This window comes from Oryzias latipes, chromosome 7, assembly GCF_053564925.1.
Source record: "Oryzias latipes strain Hd-rR chromosome 7, Olatipes_Hd-rR_3.1".
NCBI classification, from domain to species: Eukaryota; Metazoa; Chordata; class Actinopteri; order Beloniformes; family Adrianichthyidae; genus Oryzias; species Oryzias latipes.
This window is the reverse complement of record NC_136243.1, coordinates 25,782,188-25,803,567: the sequence shown is the minus strand read 5'-3', so window position 1 is coordinate 25,803,567 and position 21,380 is coordinate 25,782,188. Positions and strand designations below refer to the sequence as shown.

Here is a 21,380-nt window from a genome sequence, read left to right as displayed (position 1 = left end):
ACGGTGACAGGGGTACACAAAGGATTTGAATGTCACAAAAAGAACAGAATCTAGAGCCTTTTGGTTTAGAAGAGCAGTGTAACACAGATGAAAAAGGTCACGGTAATCTTCCGTGTCATGAAGTCTTGTTGACTAACCTTGACTGCATTCACCTCCAACCTCACAGCCACACTGCCTCACAACAAGAACTGACACCACAGTCTGCCAGAGAAAAACTGGAGGGGAAACAAAAGAAAACAGACACACACAGAACATGAATGATGTGTAAATGAAACACAAGAGGTGGCAACAGATTGACAGCAGTGGTGTATGCCTGGGTGAAGGATAGGCAACATGTATTGCACCCTGTTGTCACTAGGCTGCAAAAAAAGAAATCATAGCTAAATAAAGAAATACAAGCACGTTAAGACCTTTAATGGGGTAAAGATGTTTTTTTAAGCAAGGGTGAAGAAACAAAATATTGGAAAGTATAATAAATTGACCTTTTAACATATTTAGTTCACAAAAAATAAATAAATCCACATTAATTCAGAAGAATGCAATATGTGAAAAATGACTGAATCCAACATAATATTAATGTTTCATGCAGTGGAAGAAATGAGAGTCCTTTAAAAGCAAGAGAGAAATAAGCACAGGATTTTTCAGGCTATAAGGAGTCTCATAATATAAGGTGCAGTATCACTGAATGGATCTATTTGCATAGAAAAGTACATTTTTTCCATTATACCTGAAACAGTAGTCTGTCATCTTTTGACTTTTTTATGGAGCACAAAAAAAGAAAGAGACATGTCAAAGTCTTTGAGCAAACATGAGTGGAACATGGAGTTGATTCAGATGATGGACCATGATTCATGATCAAATGATTCCCCAGCTCTAATTCCAAACCCGTATTCCTTCTCCTCTCCACAATGAAGCTCTCCCGATAAACACAGGGGCTCGCACCCACCAGCGACGCAGACACTAAAATACAAGCACAGGCTCCCCCACCCCTGAACCTCCCCCCATTATCCCATGAGCCCTCTCTTCTCTGCTCCGCTCGACAAGAGCTTGGAAATAAAAACATCAGAGCTCTGCCTCGCAGCACTTGTTCAATAACATTGACATTTCACATTCAACATCCATACGGAGATTCCCAGCATTTACTCTCTTAAACACCTAACACGCATAAAGGCACAGCAGGTCTGTTTAAATGCAGCGATAAAATAAAACTTAGATTAGCAGCTGTCTATAGAAAAATAATTAGGATTTGGTCATCTTTACTTCTTCATTGCAAAGACCGATTCCTGTGTTTTTAACATGTTCTTGTGGCATTTTTCTGATGGAGAACAAATACAAAAAAAGAAAATGAAACTTATAAAAACAAAATTAAGCTCAAAATGCCCTTACAGAGTGTTTTTCTATTCAAATCATTGTGAATCAGATGAATCCATAAACATCCTAGTTTTCCTTGTCCGAGCTGGCATCTGCCTCCAAACTGTACGGCTTGATAGCTGCAATATTGCTCGCCATTTTTGTTGCACCGGTAATGTTAGTTGTGGGTGTGAGCGAGCGGGAGAGTGTGTAAACAGAGACCTCTCAGCAACTCTGAGGGATAATTCTAATGAACTCTGGCCGCTCTGCAGAAACTATGTCAAAGAAAACGACACAGGTATTTTGATTTGGGCTATATACTGCATAACTATAATTAAAAGATCATTGGGAACGCTTTTACAATAGATCAAAAGATAATCGAGTGGGTCTTTGATAAACAACTTTAGACTTGAAAAACTCTCAAAGAAAAAATGCTTTTCACATTACAATAGAATAAAAGTATTATACATCACAGTTAATATTGTTTATAGGCTATTTTATATGCTTTTAAGTAAGATGTGGTCTTTTACAAACCTATTACCCAATACTATCAATATCAGTACACACAGAAAATACAGTTGGGTGTATTATTTCTGTCCTGCCACTAATGTGATATGCTTCCTGAGTTCAGCATGAATGAATGAAATGGTCTGCCAAGTGCAGCGCTCTGTGCAGTGAATAAAATCAGTCTTTCTCCTCAGTCAGTCACAGCAGTGCTCTACGCTGCAGCAAACGGGGAGGAAAGCAGTTCTGTTCTCAGACATAAGCGTGGAGGGAGACGGCAAACACATGGCATAACAGCTCTGATGCGATTGTGACGCGCGCATGAATATCGTGATCAAAAACTGTTAAAGAAGATTTGGAGGTCAGAGCTTTAGCTCCCAACATCTGGCTTGAATTCGTCCAAAGATCTTTCCCTTCAATAACTCAGCTTTTATGCGAAAGTCGCCATCTGAGAGAAGATTACATTTGTGGGCAACCTCCTGCCAAAGCTCAATGGTGTCAGCAGGTGCGGTCTAACCTGAGCGGGGACATCTGTTTGACAGCATTAGTGCCATCAGAGCCTCGCCATAACCACAGATTAAATGGCAGTAAATCTGCGGATTAGATCTGTGTATGAATAGCAGACATTGATTTTACAATCTCTTCAATAACTCTGGGATTTCCACAGTGGCAGGACAATATGGCCGGAGAGCACATCCGCCTGTCTCACAGGCACACAAACGCACAGCCACATCCATCTCAGAGTTCGCTAGAACCCTCTGAAATAGGTCTGGGGCTGCCTCATCTCCATGTTAATCTGCTCACATCTCAGTCCAAGAAGGTGAAGCACCATCCCTTCAACAAATTGCCCATCCATCCAAACTGACCCCCAGGTCAGGAGAAAACAACAGAAAGGAGCTGAAGAGACCTAGAAAAGTCCATTCTTATGTTTCAGAATGTGTGCTCACAGAAGCGTGACATCACTTCTGTGCTTTGCTAGCTGGAGTCCAATATTTCAGACGACCACAGGGTGATGATTCCCAAAATAAACTGGCTTTTGTTTTCAGCTGAATCATCTCAGCATGAATTACTTAACATACATCATGCATTTCATCCAGACTCACCAAGACCTTTTTGGCATAAAAGTCTCCAGATCTTTTAACTGAACTCCAGTCCATTTGACCCTCACAGGAACTTAGAGGCTGGTTGATTTCAAACAAAAGCTATTCTTTTTGCGACCCCAAACCCCCCAGCTCTGCTGTCCACTTATTTCACACAGCTGTTATCATAACACAAAGTGTATGTTAAAGACCCACTCCAATGAAAATGGTGTTTTTTCAATCTGGTCTTGTGGCATTTTTCTGATGAGGGTGGACTTAAAATTGCATTTATAAGCATTTCTTCATTTTTGTAGCACCGGTCATGTTAGGTTGAGGGTGTGAGGGGCTGTAAGCTACCAGGAAAGAGAATGCAAAGGGGACTTTCTGATAAACTATTGTCACTTCAGAGAGACTAAGTCCTAGAAAACGACATTTTTCTTTTTTTATTGTCTTCATAACAAGCACATACAGAGCTCAGCACAACACTGATCCACAGTTGCCATAGCTTTTGCAGAAGGGCAATCAAAAACAAAATTCCCTTTTACAGGGTTTTAAAAGATACTAGTTTGGAGGAAAACGTAAATGTTAGTCAATAATTAAACTTTACACTGAGGCTGTATTCCAGAGAAAAAGGTTCAATGACAAGTCTATGCCAGTTTGCTTTGGAGAGAGGTTTCTCACTAATCCACAACAGGAAAATGTTCTTACGTGTGGCATAAGTCAGAATATTGTACAATCTGCCAAAGGTAGAGCTAACTTTACAGTTCCTATAACCCAGAAGCAAAGAGGCCGGGTCAAAGCCTCCATGTCCCCTAAAACGTTTCTCCAACATGACAACATTTCAAGGCATGATCACAATTAAAAGACCACTGAGAACGCTTTTAGAACAGCTCAAAAGCTGATCGTTTTGGGACTTTAAGATGAGACATCGAGAATCAGAAAGACGCTCCAGACCAAGGAAGGCTCATGAAGAGGTTTTACACCAACCTCACGCCTTCATCCATAAAGACCAACGAAGCTGACCATAGCCATCTTTCTAACAAAAGTGTCAAATGATTAGAGCATATTGAGAGATAACTCTATCAACCTGTATAAAAAGCACAAGTTGTTAGAGAAAAGGTTGAACGCTCTCCCAAATTTCTACTGAAAGGTATAAATGAGGTGACAGCAAGAGACGAGGAAATTCTGCACGACAGTAGAGCGGCTCCAATTAGTTAAGCTGTCATGGGGGCATAATCATCAACACACAGAACGGCAGTCAGCAGCACCAGAAGGCTCACCCACCTCTTTACCATGCTACTGTTACTGTGGGGTGCTGCCGAGAGAAGCCAGGCTTTTACTGAGCAGATCTGGATGATTCTCAAAAGAATTTGGCAGTGGAAATGCCTCGATACGTGCTCTGGGTTTTGCTCGTACTCCTCCTTTCATAAAGCACTGACCACGCTAATCATATCATTATTATATATACACTGTAATTATTTAGACCCATGGATTGCCAAGACCAATGGATGGCAAAGTATAAAACCATTGATTAGTCTCCCACGGTTAAGCTGACAAACCACATTTTGTTCACAGTCGATGTTGGGCTGTGAATGAATGAACACCCCCACCCATCCCCACCCCCCACACAAAAAAAAAGACTGAAGCTTTCAGACAAGCAGGTCGACACAGATCTGACAGGATTTATGGGCAGCATTCCCTTTTTTTATTCTTACAAAAAACTATTTTTTTTGTTTGGATGAAATCCAAATAAATCAATCCTATGTGATTTTACCGGTACATTGGCAGAAACTAACAAAATATAAAGAGTTTCATAATGACACAGATAAGAGGGTCTCATTAATCCACCGTGTCAGGAATTATAGTGCAATAATCAATAATGATATAAATACAGAAACTGGGTCAGCAGTGCTCCTTTTTTAAGCATTGCCTCCCTGTGGGCGACCATGATGGTCAGAATAATTGCAGGTTCGATTTCCTCCTTGCCTGCCTATATGGCGAAGTGTCCTTGAAAGGTTGGCACCTTGTGAATGGGACTGTGATTGTAAAGGGCTTTGGGCCTTCAAGGAAGGTAGAAAAGCGCTATACACGTATTGTATACTATTTATGCCATTTGTCTTAAGCATGTATTGCATAAAAATGAATGATTCAACAACGAACAGTAGATCTAACCATCACAGCCCCATAACCCCAGTTATAGTCAGAAAATGTAAATGTTCTTTGTGTATTCCCCATTTTTGTTTTTGATTCATTACCAGTTTTGGTCTTTCACAAATGATTACAAATTACAAAAACAACTGGTGTGAGAATTATAAAATGCTCTGTGTCCAACAGGATTATTGGGCTAGAAAATCAGCAAGCCTACACAAAGATAAAAAAAAAAAAGACATCTTTAAGGCATCAGAAAAGATGCAAGCTCAGACCTCTTGCGTCCAAATCCCAAACACTTGAATTTTTAACAGCTGCGTAAGTTTAAGAAAAGCCAGATTTCCTTGGGAAGGCACGGCAGAGAATAAAGCCTACTTTGAATAAACGGCCACAATATGACATCAATAATGAAGCAAAGATGACATAAGGTTGGCGAGCAGACCGTGTCATTTTTAAAGAATCGTGCAGTCAAAAGACGATGGAGAACAAGGCTCTCTGAACGTCTGAATTACTTATTCGATGCGGCGGTGGCATGTAAATCACATCTCAGCCAGCCCAATAAATCCACACGGGTAAATCTATTATTAGGTTTGCCTATCATCGGCTTTCAGGAAGCATGATGCAACTTATTCATTGCAAAAATACTCATGCAAATAAATCACACCTTGTGCAGCTGACACCAAGCTCAGCCAGCACACTTGCTAGTTGGTGGGGAGGGGCGAGAAATGGCCCTTGTTGTGCGTCTTGACACTGTGCTCTGCTCAGCAGCAAATAAAAACATGCCTCTCACTTACTGGCTGCCCCATGCATCAGCATTATAAAGGAGCTCTGCATCCTCAAGGTCAGTTCAATTTCCTTCTGCCGTTATGAAGTATCAGAATCACAGCAAGAGGGGGCAGCCGCACACATGTAAAGAAATTACTTAGGAGAAGAGGGAGGGGGGGTTTGGAGAGGTGGCGTGTAATACAAAGAGAGCTGTGACAAATCACGGGGAGACAAGCACCCTCTTCAACTGCCAGGTTCCACGCAGCATGGACATTTATGAGGAAAGGGGGAGGACATTAGGCTTATGTGGTTTCTTTTTCCACACACAGAGAACCCATGTAAAAGCTATAGGATTGAGCAGACACTGTTTAAAAATTGTGTAGTCCCTGAAACAACAAAACTGTAAAGCAAGTACGCCACAGATATCTGAAAGGAATGTGAATACAGTGTTTATCATTGACTGTAATTACTCTAAGCTGTTACATGGGAAGAACAGCAACTTAATACATACATAATGCCTGTTTTCCTTTGGAGATCCGAGTACATTCATCACGTGCGCAAAGCAATTTGATAAATTACACAGAAGCTTAAAAGCTGACGGTGTGCGTATAGGCGAGTGCGGAGCATTCGTGTTGGCGTTTGCCTGAGCGGGCAGGCATCCTTGGCTGCGTCACTGGCTGAGGTTTGACATCTTCAGCTACGAGCCTGGGGAAATAACAGCAAATTCACTTAATGGCCCCACCTCATCTATTCCTCATACAGGGAGAGGGAGACGATAGAACAGCGGAGTTCCTTGAGGTGTTACAAAATGGCTGAGCCGCCGTCTCTCCTCGGTTGGACTGCAGGTGTGGGTAAACACAGGGAGCATTCAGATCCATCACAAGCCCTGGTTGGCCAACAGCTGTAATTTGCAGTAAAACTCTGACCCTTTGTATAAGCCTGCCAGCTTCCACTGCTGCAACAGCTCGACGGGATTTCACACACGGGTGTGTGTGTGTGAGTGTGAAGATCCACAGACAAACATGAAACACACCCGTGCTCAGCAACAATGTGCGTAGCTGGAGGTAAGTGCATGCGCTTGTGAGTTCAGGTGGGAGAAAGCATGGATGTTATGTGTTTGTGTGAGTCTGCGGGGAATGGTACAGAGCCGGAGGCATAATGGCCCTACTCAATCTTCCTGTGAGGTAATGCAGAACAATCCAAAGGAGCCACAGCAGCTGCGAGAAAGCCTGGGCTGCCTTACAGTGGGATAACATCTCAGAGTAGCAGCAGGTATGCTATCAGTGCAGCCTGTATCCCCCTTAGGGTTATTTTCAGAGCTTCTGACCCCATCATGATAGGCTGGATGACACCTCAGTGCCAGCAACACAGGAAGAGCTAAACCACACGGCTGTTTCCTCTCTACAGTACACTATTATACATCCACAACCTAAAACATGCGCATTGTCACTATTCAGCGAGTATCTGGAGCAGTCACTAAATCTCAGAATTTAAAATAAGCTAGCGCCATTATAGCTCTGATTTGGTTGTTGTCCAGTTTGATATATTTTCCGTGCAGTAATGAGTCACCACAGCCAGCAGATGGAGCTAAAGCACTTAAGTGTTTGCGAAAAAAGCAAAAGAAAAGGACACTTGCATCCAAGCAGTGCTACTGTGGGAACACGTGACGACGGTACTCAAAAACAACAGGAAGATGGAGAGCTAAACTGACAAAGACATAAACCAACAAACAAAAAAACATGGTGACTTTTAAACCAGTTAATTTTCTTTAAATTCAGCCAAGAATGACACGATCAGATTCTCCTAATCAGAATATTAAAACGTTATTTTGGAAAAAATGTCTAAATAAATCAATAAATAAGGCACTTTAGGACATAGTAGTGTTTTTAAAAAAATAACAGTGCACGTAGCATGCGTTCCATTCACTCTGTTTGCATTTCAAAAGGCGACTGGCCCCTAGTCTTAAGGCCCGTACACACCAGGACGAATATTCGCCAGGCGTTATTCGCCAGCGTTTTTCGCCACGTTTTTTGTGTTCACACCCAGGCAATTTTCGCTGACGATGAGCCGAGCGAACATGCAATTTCATTCCCTGACATTAGATGGCGCTTAATGTAAACAGAAATACTCCTGTACACAAGGTGGCGCTGCGCAACTTTACGCTTCTTAAAGTCGCTTTTCAGTCAGAAGAAGAGAGCAAGTATTTACGCGCTTGTCAGAATCATACAAAGAAAACATGAATATTTCAAGCACCAGTAGCTCCAACTGGTGCTTGGTTCGGGGATATTTTAGAATGTCCGTCATTATTTCTTCGCGGCAGTGTAGACGCTACTTGGCGTCTATCTTCTTCGCTGGTATGTGTGCTCAGCAAGGCAGTTTTGTGTTTGAGCGTTCCCAAGTTGTGTTTTACTGTAACTTCAGAAGCTCCAGACACGTGTGCAAAAGCGCCATTCTCATTGGTCGAATAGATTTCGACGCGACGTGTCGGAAAAAAAAAACGAACCCGAGGCGTTTTTTTTTTTTGATGCTTTGACGCGTGGCGTTTTTTCACGTCGGTGTGCACACTCTCATTGGTGCCCTTTGTTTAGTCACGAGGCGTTAAACGTCGGCGAAAATCGCGCGCGAAATTCGTCCCCGTGTGAACGGGTCTTTACTCAGCTTTTTAAGGAGCTGCATGATGAAGACTACAACTCCTGCCTCATTTCCAAGAAACAAACAAACTTCCACAGCTTGATGGAGCAATGGGAACAAAACACAAATACTTTTACACAAAATACTTCATTTTGACTCTTACAAACAATAAAAGTCATTTTCAGGGCTATAAAAAATCTAAGCTTATTATGTATAGTGCTTTAAAAGCAATAATTAAAAAGATTGACAAAAAACAAACAATTTTTACTGATTTGTGTTTCTTATACTTCTTGAGTATTCAAATAGAAGCTATCATATGTTTACTAAAGTGAGCAGTAATACAACAAGACAGATGCATCCGATAAGCCTCCAGCTTTTCGCTTTCTCTCCATGTTCTTCTGTTACGTTTCTGTTTTACAGCTTAGCCCTCCGTGGTTACCACGGATTCGCTGCACCTGCATGTGACACTGCAACTGTTCTGTCACCCACTTCTCATCTCCCCAGAGCAAATGTTCAGCCCCGCCCAGCTGGCTCCCAGCAGCCCCTGGGGCATAGGACAATTAAATTGAGGCAGGAGCTCAGTGAAGGCGCCTGTCTCAAATGGGAATTTGCCTGTATATCCACAGATTTAAGGAGACTTTGGTACGTATACGGAAGAAAATAACATTTATTGGTACACTTGAGATCAACATTCATTTAATACGAGGCGATAAGAGAATCTTTGAAACTATGTAATCTGGCTGGATGAGCACTTTTTGCCTTGTGAATCTCCTGACGGCACACACTCATGCACCCACAAGTCTTCTACAATATTCCAGTGTGAGCCAATTACAGCTCTACCTCGACTGCCCCTGACTATATACTCTAACCTCGCCTCAGAATTTGTGTCAAACCCCTCTGCACTGATCTTTTTGTCCCTTTTGCTCCCTTCATTGCTTCTTCTTCCTTTACTCATAGACCCCGTCTTTAGGGACTGAAATATTTAGCAGCCGTATCTCAAAGCAACCTTCAGGAACAGAATCGGAGCCGCTTTTCAAGCTTGGCAAGACCTAAAAAGAACGCACAAGAGGGGGAAGGTGGAATAAGAGCTGATGTAATATCTCATAAGCATTATTAAATCATGTTTCCCTCTGCCGTCCCTGGGTGGTCCTTGCCTGTGTTACTCCTCTGTCAGGGTTCAGTGGCCTGGCCTCCTTGGTTGAATTTTGGCCTCTCTTCTAACTTAGTGCTTTGCTAAGCAGGTGTCAGGGGAGCTTCCCCTCAATTAAGCAGAGGTAAACTTATGCCTCTCACCATAGCGGTGCCATGAATATATTAGTCTTGCTGTCACCAGCAGCTACAGAGTGGAGGTGTATGAGGAGAACAGAAAGCTGCAGGTTAAGCAAACTACAGCAAAGGTGTACAAATATCACAGAAACGCTCCAACACCAAGCAGATTTATTATTCTATGACAAGTTACTTAAACCTGATCTTATTCTATGTGGAGGAATGAATTATTATCATCTAAAGTAAATAATGCTGTATATTCTTAAACAGTGTTATTAGAAAATGTTCTATCAGCTAAACAGATGATGGAGAACGTCAAACTATGGTGTTAAATATGAAAGAAATGATGTCTGAGAAACTGAACTTTGCTCATTTGAATTTGAAACATAATATCTAATGTGTCCACAAAAGACCTGCACAATAAATAGCAAATTTATCGTTATCGCAATATCAAGCTGTCCAATACACATATCACAAAAGACGGCAAATATTGCAATAAATGGTAACCTTAAATGTGCTAAAACAATCTTATGGCAGCTTGAAGTATTTAAGTACTTTTTCTGAGCCAATCCAGACGGGGAAAACATGGATCTAGTTCTCTACAAGTGGATGCATCAGAATGGAGTGAAGCAGTGCTTTGTAGTCTACTTAGTGTTTTCTACAAAACAAATACGCTCTTTTTACCAACGGCAATTTCCTGATTCACAATGAAATACCCAGAAATGAAATTTTGATGAAAAAAAATGTCACAAGAAGACCAAAAAACACGATTCTCATCGAAGAGGGATGGTGGCTTCCTTTGGTAATACAATGTGCGCATTGAAAAGGGCAGAATGATGGCTTCAGTGTAAACCGTCTATCCACCTTTGCCTCTGATGAGACACATCAACGTAAAGACATGAATGCAGCAGCTTGTCCTCCATTTTCCCCTCCTCCTTCCTCGCTAGAGACAGGAGGAGTGATGCAATAAATACAGACACAGTGCACACAATAATTCTGGGGGCCCACTGCCTTTTTTCTTTTCCTGCCATGACAGCTTTTGTTGCTGTAGAAATCAAACACCCAGGCACAAGCGGGGGGGGGGGCAAAAAAGCTAGTTTTCCTTTAATATACTGCCAGGGAAAGCAGAGTAGAAAAGGAGGCACTTAGCTCTGCTCTGCACTGGTCAAGCTTAGCTAAGCAGCAGTGGAAGAGCACTCCTTTAGGCATTACTAGACATTACTCTGCCTGTGCAGACTCACACATTCAGTATTATTGTGCTTTCCAAGAGCCGTGTGAGCCAATCGGTCAGTGGGGAATGTTGGTTATTTGGCAATGATACGCGGGCTAAGATGAGGTTTTTGTAGAAGACATTGTGCACAGCTCATTCAACACCCATTCTCCAGCTTTGCCATTGTCCCTTTGAGTCCCTGGAGTCAATTAATTACATTTCTCAATTAATGGAGGAAAAAAAAAAAGGACAGACTGAAGCAGCTTAAGAACGAGGAAAAGCTCTGAACTGTCGCCTGGCAAAACAAAGCTACAGATGCTTCTTTTGTGTTTTAATCAATAAAGCGGTTTCCACACAAAAACAGAATATGGAAGGCTTTGTCAATCTGGTGAAGCACATTCTCAGACTGATCACTTTTCTGGTCAGGGTACCATCAACTTTCCCTAGACAGCAAGTGTTATTAAAAACCAATACCACGTCCGTTTACACCACATTATAGAAGATCACAACAAAACAACGTTCTTCTTTTCTCTCAAACTTGTGCTTTTCACACTTGATATTCAAACACTTAACACCAAACAATATGCCCGCTTCTACTTCCTGTTCCTGCTATATAAAAAGTGTCTTTTGTTACCAAATCAAATCTATTAAAATGTCTTCAATGTCATTTTACAGAAAAAGGAAACACAAAGCGCCCCCACGCTCAAATCTATCCAGTCTGAAAAAACGGCTGTAGGAGTAAAGAAATTTACAAAATGCTACACGATCACAAATATAAAGATGTTATTTTAGTGAGGTAAAAGTATTGGCATTATTAGAACAAAGACGTCCCTATAGGAAGTGGTACTGCAAAGAATCTGAGACCAAATGAGCAATTGTTTAAAAGGATAGATCTTTCAAATACGGCTTCTCCTTCGCCAACAACTTCATTCTTTATTTATGTCATGAGTGTTTGACAGAAAGATGGCGGTTGACTGGTACGTGGCTAGTTTTGGTCCTAACCCCCCAGCTGTAACTGGCATAAAGGGGCCAGGCTTCCACATTCGCATTTTACATGTGTGTCCGCACACACACTTCCACCTTTATAAAAGCGAGATGCCAGGATCCCCAGGGACACCGTCCAACCCTTGAGCAGCCAAAAGAAGGGGGGGTTGAATCACTAAATACCTGGTGGTCAGAGTTGATCCCCTGTCAATGCCTGTCTTTATACTCTTGCTCTTCGTGTACGTTCATATAAAACAAGCATTTTGGTTTAAGCGGGAGGTCTCCTTTAGAAACATTACAGCTGCGGTAATTGCTCTCGTGCTCTGGAAAGGCTGTGCAGTTTGCCTCCATCTGAGAGGTCAAGGGGAACGCAATCCAAAGACAATGATTATGGTTTGGCTAATAAGGCGATGGTCTACTGCTGAATATTTAAAACTGATTAAAGTAAATCCTGCAGAGAGCCATGTGGCTAACTAACAAAAGGGAGAAGACACAGAGCAGAGAAAAAGGGCATCCTAATAAGAACAAATGTAATCTTACATTTTACAGGTGATGATATTATTTAGCCTTCACTGCAAAATAAAGAAATATTAGATTTAACCAATATTCTGTAAAGAAATGTTTGGCAATAGGAAGGAATTAATTACCCGGGGGGGGGGGGGACTTGCATGCAGGAATAAGATCCAAGAGTTTGGCTCTGTTCCAGAAAATATAAACAGTTCACAAAGTGATGAAAAATAATCGCTTCTACATTCCTTCTGGAGGAGAATTCATTTTCTAAAAGTCTTTAATAGAAAAAGCAAAACACTCCTGACAAAAATAATTAAAAGAGCGACCATGAAAGATGCAGAAACATGAAGGAAAACAGACAGAAGAAAGGGGAGTTAAGAGGTGAAACAAATGAAAGTTGCATCAAATAGACACTTCTAATATAACACGCCCGTGAGAATCACATTCAAGTCAGGTATTCCTTTCTTTTCCTTGGAGAGAGCCAGCTCTCTCCTCACTTGTCCCTGTTCTACTCAGCACGGCAGAGCCTCATTACAGTGCGAGCTCGTCAGAGTGACAGATGCAGACACAACCACTGACCTAAATCACTCTTTTCCACCACATTAACCTCCACGTCCCTCCAACTTTTACGCAAATCATGAAAACACCAACATAGGAAAACCCTCCAACCCAATCCTCACAAAACACTGTGCCATGGAAACCATAATCCATACACCCCCATGCAATTGATTCATCACTCTTTCTTCAAAGCCTTAAATGCCTAAGCAGAACTGAAAATATGAAACCTTTAGGATTAATAAATGTGTAGCAAAACAGACGTTTCTTTCTATATCCAGTGTAACAACAAGATATAATGTCTGCAAACGGAAAACTCAAAAATGGCTTAGTCTCCTTGAATTCAACAACACAAAAAGGTCAACAATACTTTAATTACTCTTGCTCGTGTTTATGAAATGCTATAATCATTCATTAAAGATGCACGCAGCAGCAAGCAGGCTGTCTGGCCGAGCATCAGAGCAACGTGCGAGCACAGGAGGAGGGAGGGGGCAGGAGGACTGGCGTAAATGATTCATGGTTTGATATCTCTCCTGTATAATGGGCTCCTTCGGGGAGAAGCCGGGGCTTCACTGCCGCAGTGGCCTGCCTGGCTCAAACCAGCTCTGCCCAGGCGGTTTCTGACACCAGTGTCTTCTCCTCCACATTAAAAAAAAAACAAACTGTGTCAAACCATGAAAAGCTGCTCTTGAAATAATACAACCCCACCAAAACTCCTCATCACACAACTAGTAACCTCATAATCAAATAATTGACTGAACAGCCTGGTACAGAGCAGTAAGGCAGGGTCACATAAAATAAATATTGATTGAAACCATAAGGGATTTTCTTTATTACAAAAAAAGGAGATGTGCATACGTTTTAAACAGAAAACTAGTGAGAGTTAAAATAAAAACATCCATATTACTTGTTTACAACATATTAATAATATGAGCGGGTTTGTGTGCATGTAAACAGTTTTTAAACGCAAAACCACTGCAGGAACAACTTACTGTAAACACACGCGTGTTGTCATTTACATGGAGAAAAAAGGACCTTGATTCCAAACAGTCCTTAAAGGCAACAATAGATTTGACAGGCAAGAATGACAGAAAGGCAAAGTGTGCACATATGCACAGGTTTGAATCTTTGTTGACCCAGTGCATTTCCTAAGTCATATTCCATGTACATACATGTATTACGGATGCCACAATTCCAAAACCAAACTGTATGTTACACCCCTGAACTGAATCGTGGGGAAAGTGAATCCCTACGACTGCATAACAGTTTATTTACGTTGAAAGAGTCAACCACGTGTTGTATTAAATTTAGGAAGAATTGATCATTTATTGTTTTATTACATTACACCAAGGTTAATATAAGACAACCGAACGTTTTTTTTCCATTGCCATTTGCCTTTATGCGAATTTTAAATTAAAAAGATTTCGAATTTTTTGGGTTATTTGTTGTTGTTTTTGTAATACACAAATCATATCGAGGTTTGAACCAAATCGTAAAGAAACTGTATCATTGTATCCCTAATATGTAAATACCACTATTAAGTACCACTGATCTATCTATCTATGCTTGACAAAAAGTAGTGTGTATAAAGGCACAAGCATTCATTTGAAAACAAGAGTTCTTTTTTGACACTTTAAAACAGTTCCCGTTGACTGTACATGGGAACTGGACTGAGTGAGTGTGACATCTATAGAAAATAGTTTACTTCCAGCTCCAAGGAAATTAAGTCAATTCAGTTGCCATTTTATGCAATACGGACGCCGCCATATTGGACCCAGACGATGTCAGTAAGCAGTGATTGGTCAGAGTGGGTCTGAATCAAATTCTATGGCAACCACTCTCACCAATTAGAAGTCAGCTTGTAGGAAGTGGATGAGCTTGAGAATCTGTCAAGCATTTTGAACATTGAAGGTGGGGTCAACGGGCACTACATACTTTTATGGAGGCATCTGATTGGTCAGTTTATAACTTGAATAACTTGCACTACAGAAAAAAAATCATGAAAGAAGAAATAGGATTAGCCATAACATGTAAAAAATAAGGCATCAGGGCAAGAATGGTTATTCGGACAAATGGAATAGAATAGAATGTGTAACAGCTGTTGATTTCTCCATTCAAATCTATGGGATTTTGGCTTTTTGGAACCACTTCTTATTTGGAATGCGAGGGGGGGGCACTCAGTCCAGTTCTCTTATGCAGTCAATGACATCTCCTATGAAGCTTTCTCAAGCACACATGTTGTCTGCTGAAGTATTTACCACTAAAAGAATTCAAACCATAAATGCTGAATACTCCTAGACTTCAAGACTATTGACATGAATTTTAGTCACCAATAATCTCAACTGCTAACACGACGAAAGATTAAATATGGACTCTGATTCATTGCTGTACAACAACAGTTTTTATTGGCTTTTTATGCCTTAAGATGAGTCTGACTGTGAAAATAAACAGCAAATTGAGCTACAGCAATACCTCTAAAACGTGTATGGAAATGTGCCCAGCGAGCCACCACCCACACCTTCCCCAATCTGCACTTCCTCTGCATCCAGGCAAAGAAGGACAAAAAAGCAGAGAGATTAAAGATCTAACGTGTTGAGCTAATCATAACATAGACACTTTAGTGCCATCTCCCATAATTAAATGCTTTGCACGAACCACCTAATGCATACTAAATTGGAACAATCCACTCCTGGAGCTGGCAGACCATGAAGCTCCTTGAAAAGGAGGTGCTTGTTTCTCTGTCCGGGTGTGTGCTTACGTGAGAAACGAACACACGCTGCGATTTGCAGAAGAGTAAGGTGCTAAAGGTCAGGCCGTGCACTTGAATAAAAAAGGTCAAGCATTATTACAACACGACTAAATAAACAGGCTGTGCACAGTCCCCTTTCCAAGCTGCTGTGGACGGACGGAAATCTTTACCTACAAGCCGCGCTACCTGCTGGTTTTGGCTGGTTGGGATTCAGCTTCATCCCTTGTCTTTATCCACATATCCCTCAAGCTCTATGACAGCTGACATGAGGATTGTCATATCCTGCCTACATTCTTATCTGCCCGCTGGCTTTATTGCTCTCCTCCTCCTGAGTCACAAACACACTTCCCCGCATATATACACAAAGCAATGGAGAGGGAGGCAGGACTGCTGGAGCGTGCGTTAAAGCGCATTAATATTAATTGCAGCAGTAGCTGAAGCGATAACATAGACAAGATGTCCTGTGAGAGGGATGGGCACAGCCAGTCCTTGCTTTTTTGTTAGCTTCTCTACTCATCTGTAAGATGGGGCTTGGTGAGACAAGTCTTACGAGTATTTCCTCTTTGATTTGCTTGTCTTATATTAGAAGGAGTCTGCACTCACCGGCGAAGGGAATTTGAGCTAGCGAGTGAAACTGTGGAGGTGTGCGTTTCTGTGTGCACAAGTGTGACCATGATAAAAAAAAAAAGCAGCCAGCTGAATTACTCAGATACTGATTTCAGCAGCAATTGAAATGTGCTTCAAGTAACAGCAAGTGCTCAAGAGATACTACTTTATTAGTCCTTTATTACTGCTCATTTGGCTTCATTCTATGGACTCCTCCATCTTGTGACCTCAGCTGATTTGTTAAACGTGTAGACAGAGAAGAACCTTTTGTTTTGTTTTAATGAAAGCCAGGCGACCACAGATGACAACCACCTTCATTTTTACCCCACCCTTCATCCCCCATTGACTGAAGAAACCTGACATCATTTTTACTACCGCCTCACAATACGTGGTTTTAATTGCAGTTTGGCTCGCTGTACAATTTTCCCCATGACTCATCAATGCTCCATTACCAAGTCAAATCAGGTGGTGCTGCAGATACTCGCTGCACGCCGAGACAAAAACATTAGGCTGCTCTCCTTCCTGGAGCCCAGGACGTGTAGACAACAAACTGAAGTTTTTGTTACGTTTTAGTTCCCTTTTTGCTGGTTTTCTCTACGCAGATCCTTATGTGAATTTGTATGAATTGGTGAATAAAAGCACAGAAAGGAGGGTGCTTTAAAAAAAAAAAAAAAAATCACTGCTGGCTAAATGAATGCAAGGGCTTTATGGCTCAGGGGTCAGAGAGAGAAACAAAAGCGTGGCGTTGTATGTGTGTGACACCCCTTTAAGCGCCGCACTGGATTACAATCCCCTGGGCTCCCAAGTGGTGGGATGATGTTTCTCCTTTCATATGTCACAAACAATTAAAACCGGATGTACAAGTCGCCTGTAAGCTCAATCTGCAAAAACAAACACAAATAAAAGCAACAATATCAACAAGGAAATCAAATGCACCGGTGCATCTGTGCACCCAAACTCAGTCTCTCCACCAGAATCGGAAAATGTCACACGTATTTCTCACTTTCATCGGCTTTATCTCTCTCTAACAGCACATACAAAATGGACAAGGAGCGTGTAATGTGACCAGCTGCATTAACAAGGTAGAGCGATAAAGTGACAGAGAAGGAGGGGGTTAAAGAAAGAGGTCCTTTCAGTTTTCGAGCTTGTTTTCACTTCCTTTATGGCTGCAGCTATACAAAGAGAATGAGGAAACTCTTGGGAGGAGAAAGACAAAAGACATGGAGGGGGGGGCGACGACAAAGCTGTTCTTCCGTGCTTCTTTTTTTTTTGTTGAGATCTTTTATGAATCTGTAGTTGATTAGAGGAAGTCTGAGTGCTAAGTCAAGAGGGAAACAAGAAACAGAAAGATGATTGCAGGTTCTTCAAAGAGGGTTCTCTGGGGACCGCAGGAGGTAGTGGAGGATGTGACACATTTGTCCTGCTAGTGAGGAAAATTATTAATGTTGCTTTAGTTTGCTTTGTTTTTGAGGATTTTTATCACAAAGTCGTACGTGCCCACACCTCAAAGTGTGTGCATAGATTCACAGATGTCGAATAACTGCAGGGTCATATGCAGCAGCCAAGGCAGGAATTGTATCGAGCAGATCAATTTGCTTCAGGAGAATATGAAAGCAAAACTGAAAAAAAGCTCTTTTTTTTAAAGACTATTTAATGACATGACAAGCATCTGATCAAGTTTTCACCAACAGCATCGCAATAATTAAGAGACTGACACCAAAAATTGTAAATCGAGGAGAAAAACCCATTCTCACCAAAACTAGACAAAACAAGCATTTATTGCTTAGAAACCAGCTTCTGGTCAATCACAGCTAAACTAAAGGACAGTCAATCCTTGTGTCAATATGGACAAACAGAGAGAGAAAAATCTGAAATGAAACTAAATTGAAGTCACACTCACAGATAATGCAGAGAGGTCAGGGGACATTCATGTGGTTAACAGGATTCAGACAAAGCTACCAAACACGGAGCACGAACACCGTGGAGTTTTTCTCATTCATCTTTCAAAATGTGTGCGGAATTTCAAACATTTTAATTTCCACCACTGCTGGATTTTACAAAAGAAAAGAAAACATTTAAAGCTCCTGTTTGTCTGGTGTGTTTAGAATTGCTGTTGACTGGCAGTGAAACATGCTTCACAAAAGCAATAATGGTATTTAAATGACTAGAAGTGCAACAATAGTTTTCCTTTTTTTTTAAACTGTGATAGCCAAACTTAATTAAGCCGTGGCCCAATTATGATCAAATTAAGGTGAAAAGCAAAAAAAAAAAAAAAACACAGTTTTGTCTCCATGTAGTCAGACTATAAGTCAGCTTGTACTAAAGCTCTGCTTAACCTTAAAATAGAGTGACATGTAACTTGCAGTGAGCTTCACAGACAGGTGGAATATTGGGACAAAGCCTCAGCAATGGCTCTCTTAAGGCCCGTACACACCGGGACGAATATTCGGCAGGCGTTATTCGCCACCGTTTTTCGCCACGTTTTTTGTGTTCACACCCAGGCGATTTTCGCTGACGATGAGCCGAGCGAACATGCAATTTCATTCCCTGACATTAGATGGCGCTTAATGTAAACAGAAATACTCCTGTACACAAGGTGGCGCTGCGCAACTTTACGCTTCTTAAAGTCGCTTTTCACTCAGAAGAAGAGAGCAAGTATTTACGCGCTTGTCAGAATAATACAAAGAAAACATGAATATTCCAAGCACCAGTTGCTCCAACTGGTGCTTGGTTCAGGGATATTTTAGAATGTCCGTCATTATTTCTTCGCGGCAGTGTAGACTCTACTTGGTGTCTATCTTCTTCGCTGGTATGTGTGCTCAGAAAGGCAGTTTGATGTTTGAGCGCCCCCAAGTGGTGTTTTACTGTAACTTCAGAAGCTCCAGACACGTGTGCAAAAGCGCCATTCTCATTGGTCGAATAGATTTCGACGCGAGGCGTCAAAAAAAAAAAAAGACGCCTCGGGTTTGTTTGTTTTTTTTGACGCGTGGCGTTTTTTCGCGTCGGTGTGCACACTCTCATTGGTGCCCTTTGTTTAGTCACGAAGCGTTAAACGTCGGCGAAAATCGCCGGCGAAATTCGTCCCGGTGTGAACGGGCCTTTAGTCTTTAGATTTGTTTACTTTAATGTGTTTGAGGCACAAGAAGGACAAGTTCTCTTGCAACGCAAAAAAATAAGGATTGCCATATTTTTGAAGTTCAAGTCACATGTTTTTTGCACAGTTAAGTCCAGGGGGCGCCTTATTCTCCGGTGCAGCTTATATGGGTTAACCCAAACCCTAACCACTAGAGGCCACTGTTGGTGTATGTGTCAGTATTTGAAACTGACAGCAATGCAGAAGAAAAAGCGCTGCTCAGTCTTCTGCTATGTTCGACCGGGCTCGGAAACACGCAGCCAAGCAATCACATTCAATGGAAAGTCTATGTAACCTGCGTATATGCGTGTCTCGGGCTTCCACACTCTGAATTCCTGCATTCAAGCATCGCTATGCAAGTTTTTAAATCCATTTTTCAGGCTCTATGTACAAAACGTGCGGCCATTGAACACGCGTTGAAAGTTGAACCATTTGAACGTAACGAATGGAAACTTAAGTCACGGAACTGCTAACCGTTTGAAAATTGATCATGGAGGAGACATTAATTAATGTCGTTTGTGCCCGGCCGGAATGACATGACAGCCAGTCTTTCATATATCGGAATGGAGCTGTGAAAGAAAATCCTAGAGCAAGATTCAGATATTGCCCCGAGCCTCTTCCAACTGGAGCTACTAATATCGGGTAGCAAAAGTCCAATGGGCACACTGTACGCTAGAAGCACGTTCTAGAACGCGCTAACCATGGGTTCTTGAAAGCGCTGAATGTGCCTAGTGTACGTAGCACAATTGCAGCAGAAAGGGATGAAGAATTCAAAGGATTAAGTCATTTGAAGTGGTATAAAGAGTTTAGTTCTTTGTGTTAAGCTTATCTTAATAATTGCTCATATGTTTCGGTAATGTAGTACACATTTATTCAACTGCTCCTATGTTTCACGAAGCTAAATAAGCATCAATGTGTTACGATAGTGAAGCATTCATATATTCAGTCTACTGTTGCCATCTATTCGTCTACTATGATTCATCTTTTCATTATGCATTTTTTGGCTGCTGCGACTTAAAGTCCAAAAAATATGGTGTACAGGAACTTTAGCTATGGCACATACCCAACAAGAAGAAACTCAAGTGAATTGTGCAGAAAACTTTTTTTAAACCAGCTTTCTCTAAATGTAATTTAACAATACACTTATAAAGTAGTCAGCTCACAACACGTACTGGTGGTTTGAAAAGGAGCACTGGAAGGTGACACGGGCAGACAGCTGCATCATTACCCCAAAAAGATCCATGTCATCAATGAGGCAATATTAATCAATGCCGAACCCCCCCCCCCCCCCCCCGTTCTTCCTGACGTACTTCCCATAAGCAACGGTAACTATCTTTGATTTCCAGAGCACTCCCAGACACCTCTAGGGTACAAAGCTTTCTCTCAATCACTGCAACAGTCGCATTCACAAGTTGACACACAAGACAGTGAAGAGCAGAAGGGACAGAAACAGAGCAGCTGAAGGGGGGGGGGGGGGGGGGATTACCCCAGGCAAGCAAGGGAGAAGGCACTGAAAGGCTGGGGGGGGTTGGGAGAGAGCAGCACAGCATCTTCATTAGAGAACAGCAGCTAGCCAAGTAGCGGGGTAAGAACTGTTCATCCTCTCAGTCAATTAGGATTTCTGCTGCTTCATTTTTGGGATATTGGAGGAGTGATTGCTTCTCACTCGCCAACCTAACGGCTCGCCTGCCTTAGCCACTTCGTTAGCATGAAATCTCGCAGATTTTGAGCTTTGAAGAAAACAACCCTTTCTGTTATTGCAAATTAGTAAACAGACATTTGAGCAAACAAACAGTGAGAATAGAAAAATACACATTTTTTCCCCCACAACCCCACTGTCCCTCAAATCCATTACCATTTTAGGCTTATCAAATATCCACCGATGTGCCC

General features: G+C 41.7%; 1 protein-coding gene across 8 annotated transcripts in view; it reads right to left on the bottom strand.

Annotated features, from left to right (window-relative positions):
* The window catches only part of rerea (arginine-glutamic acid dipeptide (RE) repeats a), a 145,841-nt gene that overhangs the window by 116,909 nt on the left and 7,552 nt on the right, over nt 1-21,380 (bottom strand). For 5 of the 8 annotated variants that reach the window (XM_023956535.2, XM_023956539.2, XM_023956540.2 and 2 more), the window contains one exon: nt 138-215. The exons of the other annotated variants lie outside the window; for them this stretch is intronic. The gene's annotated coding sequence lies outside the window, so the exon portion shown is untranslated. The remainder of the gene's footprint in view (nt 1-137; nt 216-21,380) is intronic. 8 annotated transcript variants of the gene reach the window in all.